Source organism: Schistocerca gregaria, chromosome 6, assembly GCF_023897955.1.
Source record: "Schistocerca gregaria isolate iqSchGreg1 chromosome 6, iqSchGreg1.2, whole genome shotgun sequence".
Lineage (NCBI taxonomy): Eukaryota > Metazoa > Arthropoda > Insecta > Orthoptera > Acrididae > Schistocerca > Schistocerca gregaria.
Genome location: NC_064925.1, coordinates 315,060,401 through 315,068,474, shown reverse-complemented (window position 1 = coordinate 315,068,474; position 8,074 = coordinate 315,060,401).

The window sequence follows — 8,074 nt, the reverse complement described above, 5'->3', positions numbered from 1 at the left end:
TAGAGTATGTTTCAATAACCATTAAAATGTATGTGAATGAATTATTATCATGTAAATATTGACTCATATCTACAAGATCGGCTTGCCACAAGTCATCCAGCGCTTTAATCATAACATGCCTGTGAGGGTATGTTTTGCGTGATGGCTTGTGCAGTTCTCGAACTACCGTCTCCATACTCATTCGATGATACCTCTCACTCGAAGCTCAGAGATTATCGAAACAACCACAGTCGCATGAGCTGTATTGCGCGCAGCGTCCGAAGCCATCAACCTATTAGTTCATCCGGCTCATCGAAATATATATACTGCGGGGGTTCATTGCTCACTCCTTTAAGCTGAAAGTCTACAATCTCACCAATGCTTTTAGGCTGCGCATTCAGTAAAGGTTGTATAATGGTTGTATATATAGAGTTTTGCGGGTTTCTCAGTGTTCCGCCAGGATTTTTATAAAAATGGTTCAAATGACTCTGAGCACTATGGGACTTAATTTCTGAGGTCATCAGTCCCTTAGAACTACTTAAACCTAATTAACCTAAGAACATCACACACATCCATGCCCAAGGCAGGATTCGAACCTGCGACCGTAGCGGTCGCGCGGTTCCAGGCTGAAGCGCCTAGAACCACTCGGCTACTCCGGCCTGAATGAATTTATGCTTTGTCGACATCTCGGATCATACTAATCAGGGCTCTGCATATCACGTGGTTTATATATGCTTTTTTGTTGTTCTTCTTCTTGTTTCCTACATCTCCTTCAATAAAAACAACCTCAGCTTCTGTCTTCCCCTCAGTTGCGCTAATTCTATTCTCTAGCTGATTTTGGTTAAGCGCAAGAAGTTTCTGTCCTGTTATTCCCTTACAGCCTTACCGAGTCTTCCCTCAAGATTCTTAGATTTCATATCGGTGTAAATGCGAGCATTGTGTCTATGCACAGGTTATTTCTTAGACTGAATATCGACCATGCGTGCGAATTTCCCCATGGTGGAGTGTCTACTGACGCGCTCAGCTATTTTGTACGTTTATATATGGAGAAACTCCTTGAAGTTCCGGCTATACCTACTGTCATTCAGTTTGCGACTGAGAAACCCTCATTATGAGTGGTGCCAACAATCAGCACATATCTTTGCAAATTCATTGTGTGACATGTTGGTCACTACATGAGCCTGTTAAATGGGTTTTAAATGGAGATTATCTTGTTTGAAAGCTATATGAGTTTGGCGTTATCACTCACCAACTGTTTTGGGATCCTGGAATATGTCTCACTCAGATAAAATACGTCAACACCCATGTGAGAACCCAATCAAAAATATCAACAGATTTGATCCTTTTTTTTCAACAGCCATATCGTCAAATATGAAGACAGTCTTAGGCCTTACCTCTTCAGGTGGCAGGATGTCGTCACTTCCACTGAATTCTCTGCACGTTACACCATCTACTCCATCTAACATTTTCTGCCGTAATCTGTACTTGGGTTGAAAGAGTGTTTTGGAGAAGAGGATAAGGTGCTCGAAGAGGACTCCGACTATGTGAGTTAAGGGAGGACCTACAATTATCCCTCGTATGCTGTCAGGAAGGAGTGCTCCATTCCCCTTCTTCTTATTGGTCTTCTAGTCTTGGTCATCAGCACAGCAGAAGTCACCTACAACAAAGTACTTGCTGCGAGGGTGCTTCACCCAGCCTGCCATGATACCTACTGTGATAGGTAATGGCGTGTAAAATAATTTTTTATGATATGTGTGTGTAGCCACTATAGCGCAGTCACCTTACTAACTGAGCTACAAAGGCTACACGACAGAATGAACTCCAAGTGGTACATTTCAAGGGAAGAGTGTCACGTACACTAATGTACATAAATGTATACTAACGTGCATTAACGTATCTGACATTTTTGTCTATAGAAATAAAAAGACAAACAGAAATTCAAGATTATAAATAAATTTATTTATTTACGATTTACAATTATGAGCACCATGGAAAAAAGTTTCGTCATACTTTTATAAACGCTGCAGCAGAAGTACAGTATCTGGAAAATAGCTGCTCCTTACATCTCTCAAATTCAGCATGTATATCTCGTAATGGTATAGGCGCATTAAAATAGTCTGGTATTCCATCAGTAAATTTGAGTTCAACATTTTCAACACCTATTCGTGGAACAGCAAAAGACTTCAGCACTGCAATTATACATGTTCTAAAACAATGATCTGTATCTTCCATGTGAATGCTACATGTTTGAAGCCTGTTAATGATGTCATTTTATACAGCTTGAACATATGAGCGCCATCTTTTTAGTCTTTCTATTGTACTAGTTACTGCCATGTCTAGATTAAATAACATATCAATAGTCGAGTACTGCATGAAAATACTATGACCCTCAGCACTTTTAATTCTTAGTGTAGCATCGTCATACACTGATAGAATACTCACAGTTAGACTGCCACAGTACATGTCCTGGAAAGAGTGGGATATAGCGTATTCGGTGGGCTTCTTGATGTATGTTTTTACATGACAGAGTTCATCCCACTCGTAGTAAGAAAACCTAACTTTAATATTTTTGGGCACAATTTCGAGCACTAACACAGTTGACAGGCTGCTGTCTTGTATAACTTCAAGTCCTAGATGAAGAAGTTTTTAAACACCAACTGGTAACACATAGCATGAGGAAAACAGTACAGGCTGTGGTGCACTGGAGGTCGGTATTTTCTCATCCAAAACATCCACACCAGCGCGGTTATCCTGCTGTTCTCGCACTGATGATTCTACGTCTCTTGTGCGATGATCAATGAATGGCGCATACGAAGGAGACCAGTACTGCGAAGGCACCTCAAACGCAGTCTCCGGCACTGACATTGGCATCTCGCTATCATGCTCCAGTATGCTGAGGAGCTGTAATATAGGATCCTGCGGGGAAGGGTCCAAGGTCACCACGTGTGTGAACCCCAACCGGTTGGACCTGTTGATGCCGACGTCATGGGTGAAGCTACCGGACATAGAAGAATATTCATAAGCATGCTGCTGCTACATAAATAACAACAATAATAATAACAATAATAATTATAATAAATGAAAATACAACTATGGAAGAGTTACAACTACTGGTTTATATAGGAGCACTCACTACAATAAATATACACACTAGGCAGAGATCAGAAGAAACCAACACACAGAAGAAACCCACAAAACCAGCATGGCAACACAGGCTACAGATCAGAATAGAAAAACTGAGAAAAGACATCTGACAGCTAACACAATTTATAAGAAATGAAATATTAGACAAAAAACCTAAAAGGGTAGGTAAAATCTCACAACAAGAAGCGATAGAGCAATCAGATGAAAAGAAGCAGAAATTACAAGCATTGGCCAAACGACTTAGAAGATACGAAAAAAGTGAAACTAGAAGGAAACAAAACCAAACATTCAACACAAACCAAAAGAAATTTTATCAGACAATAGATAACACACATATTAAAATAGACAACCCACCAAACATAACAGACATGGAACACTCCTGGAGCAACATATGGTCAAACCCGGTACAACATAACAGGCATGCATGGTGGATACAAGTAGAAACAGACACATGCAAGAAGATACCCCAAATGCCTGAAGTGATAATTTTGAAGTCACCCGAGCAATTATTTCTACGCACAATTGGAAAGCCCCTGGAAAAGATAAAATAGCAAATTTCTGGCTAAAGAAGTTCACCTCAACACATTCACATCTAACTAAATTATTTAACAGTTACATTGCAGACCCATACACATTCCCTGATACACGTACACATGGAATAACTTATCTGAAACATAAAGATCAAGCAGACACAGCAAACCCAGCAAAATATCGCCCCATAATATGCCTACCAACAATATACAAAATATTAACTTCAGTCATTACCCAGAAATTAATGACACATACAACAAAGAACAAAATTATAAATGAAGAACAAAAAGGCTGTTGCAAAGGAGCCCCTGATAATAGATGCAGAGGAGACATATCAAGCTAAAACTAAACAAAGGTCGCTACACTACGCATACATTGATTACCGAAAAGCTTTTGATAGTGTACCCCACTCTTGGTTACTACAAATATTGGAAATATACAAAGTAGATCCTAAATTGATACAGTTCCTAAACATAGTAATGAAAAATTGGAAAACCACATCCAAACAAATTTAAATAATATCACATCACAGCCATTACAGATTATGTGTTGCATATACCAAGGAGACTCATTAAGTCTTTTCTGGTTCTGCCTTGCTCTGAACCCACTATCCAACATGCTACATAATACAAATTATGGATACAATATTACTGGAACATACCAACACAAAATCACACATTTGCTATATATGGATGATCTAAAACTACTGGCAGCAGCAAATCAACAACTCAACCAATTACTAAAGATAACAGAAGCATTCAGCAATGATATAAAAATGGCTTTTGGAACAGACAAAAGTAAGAAAAATAGCATAGTCAAGGGAAAACACACTAAACAAGAAGATTACATATTGGATAACCACAGCGACTGCATAGAAGCAATGGAAAAAACAAATGCCTATAAATATCTAGGATATAGACAAAAAATAGGAATAGATAATAGAAATATTAAAGAAGAACTAAAAGAAATATATAGACAAAAGCTAACAAAAATACTGAAAACAGAATTGACAGCAAGAAACTAGACAAAAGCTATAAATACCTACGCTATACCAATATTGACCTACTCATTTGGAGTAGTGAAATGGAGTAACACAGACCTAGAAGCACTCAATACCCTTACACGATCACACTGCCACGAATATAGAATACATCACACACATTCAGCCACAGACCGATTCACATTAAGCAGAAAGGAAGGAGGAAGGGACTTTATCGTCATAAAAGACCGACATTATGAACAGTTACACAATTTAAGAAAATTCTTTATAGAACGAGCAGAAACTAGTAAAATACACAAAGCAATCACTCATATAAATACATCGGCTACACCACTGCAATTTCATAACCACTTCTACAGCCCTTAAAATCACATAACATCAACAGATACGAAGAAAGTAAGTTGTAAAAAGAAAACACTACATGGCAAGCACCCGTATCATCTAACACAGCCACACATCGATCAAGATGCATCCAACACATGATATTACAGCTAGCATATTATTAATGATCCCAATACCACAACAGCTAAATGTAGACTTCGCAAACAACAAATAGAAACAGTAGATCAAATCACAAGCGGATGTACAATACTACCAAATACAGAATCCTCCAGAAGACATAACAATGTAGCAAAAATAATACATCAACAACATGCCATACAACATAAACTAATAAAACAACACATCCCCACATACAAGTATGCACCACAAAATGTACTGTAGAATGATGAATACAAATTATACTGGAACAGAACCATTATAACAGATAAAACAACACCACATAACAAATCTGACATCATACTCACCAATAAAAAAAAGTTAACACAACTAATCGAAATATCAATACCCAATACGACAAATGTACAGAAGAAACCAGGAGAAGAAATGAAAAATACATCCAACTGGCTGAGGAAGTCAAAGACATGTGACATCAGGATAAAGTTGACATCATACCAATTATACTGTCAACTACAGGAATCATACCACACAATATCCACCAGTACATCAACGCAATACAGCTACATTCAGACGTATATATACAACTACCGAAATCTGTAATTATTGATACATGTTCAGTTACCCGAAAGTTCCTAAATGCAATGTAACATATACCGTGCAGTTAAAAGGAAGTCACGCTTGATCAAGGTCCGCGTCACTTTCCATTTTTAACCAGACTAACGTCTGAGACAGGAAAGAGGAATAATAATAATAATAATAATTTTCTGAAATAGTCACTTTTTTGCTGCTTCCTAATGCTATTCTGCTGCTGCTGCTACAGCTGTGGTGAGTGACACTTTATCTTGTCTGACTGACTGACTGACCTGAACAGAGGTCGAGCAGCAGCTGAGTCGTCCTTATATACCATCCACCTACGTCATCATGATTCCGTGTTCATATTGGTTGAATTGTGTGATCACATGACCTATCAAAGCGCCCTCTAGTGCTGAGCTTGTGAACTAGATCAGTTGTTCGGTCTGCTGGATTGATGGCAGTCGTCTCTTGTGGGGTGGGAGCTTATATGGTGCTTATAGAAAAGGCAGACAGTTCCAACAATATCAGGTGTTCCCATGAGATGAGTAATGCATCTTTAAAGCATCTCGCTGCAACACATTTATTTGCAGGACCGTATTCTTCCTTTTCATATGTTCGAGCATTAATGCACTCTTCCATTCCACATGTAGGACCAATGGGGGCAGACCTCGACTGTATGCTTACAAACAACATAGCTGTTAATCTCAAACACCGATACCTCATCCACAGAACACATTCGGCACAGCCACGAGGATGGGGGGTGGGCAGCTGATCTTCAATGGTATATATGGAGTATACGAATATGCTTAGACCGAAGCGCATTGACATCAACTGGACGTCTCTTTCGTTTTGGAAGAGTGAATGCTTCATGATGAATATCTCGGCAGTTTGCGCACGCGCATGCGCATGAGCATGTGCTGGTTACGATATGCATCCTGGCTCCATCCCTCTGCATTGCTGAAATTTGCTGAACATAATTCTTGTACTTATTCCTCCTACACTGCCCCATTATGATACTCTTCCACACGTGATGCAGTGAACTGTAGCTACAGTCTTTCCTCGAATGTCTACATGTAATGCAGCTATTGAAAGCTATGCTATCCTTCACATTCAGCTCGATGATCGAACACATGACGGTGGTTTGACAACGGCAGCTGAGCAAAGACTGAATGAGCACCACCAATTCCGGTTATCTGAGTGTAGAAAAAAGAAATTGTCGCCATCTTGGATAACGGTTCTCGTGCCATCAGCTGACGTCAGGACAGCGTCCTCTGTATACCAAGCCACGTGTTGGATACACTGGGTACAGCCATCCTGAATAACGGTACTTGCGTCATGATGTGAGATCATGGTGGAGCTACCTGGTGACGACGATATGAAATAAGTCAGTTAGAGCCCAGACCCAGTGGCGAACACACGTGCTTGAAATTGGTTACATAATAAAGACAAGTCCCTTTTTCTCGCCATTTTCCTAGGTGTGATGCATTATCAAGTAGGAATTTGAAATTCTCTCCATTTTTCCCGCCAAAATCCGCCTTCTTGGATGACGTCATCGCCTCCACCTTGGATGACATCATCTCCGCCATCTTTAATAACGGTACTTTGGGCTGTACCCCTATTGTTCCAGTACTGTTGTGATTTTGCAGGCGAAGTCACTCATTGATACTCTGTAGAGCTTGGGTTACAACAGCTGTATGTGGGCGAGTGTTACCCTGTTGGAAAACTCCCCTTGCTATGCTGTTTATGAACGGCAGCACAATGCATGGGATAACCACGAGAGAGCTTGTGGTGTGCTTACTGTAAGACCTTCGGTACACACTCCATCAGATTATTTGACTAGCCGCTCTAACGAAGTAGAGGAGTGTCAGCAATATGTCTCGTGGTCTTATGGTGGCGTATATATCTTCTGCCGTTAGGTCAGACAATAGAAATGCCACTTGCACGCTTAGAGTACAGATTGACGGTGACAAACTTTAAACAGAACTTGATTAATTTTCACACACATTTATTAAAATAATAAAAAGGCATAGATATTACGTCTTGATTCTGGATGCTGTTTACAATTGACAATCCGAAGTTCCTTTGGTCTTGGTACGTTAATCTTATTCTCACATATCTCTGATACTTGACAATGTGTCTAGTCATTATCTTCATGGCTATGTACAGGAATGGTAATCTTATTAGGCGCAGACTGAAACTTGACTATAGACTGGTACAGACAAATGCAAACTAAAGCGGACTAAGGCAGAGTTACTAATCGGAGGTCTGTACACTCGTTATAATACCTCGAGCGTTCAGGTATCACTGCGCGAGTGTGATCCGCGAGGAGAAAAGGTTCTACGTTAGCAGCAATCTCATTGGCTGTGTTACATATTAATACGCGGATCG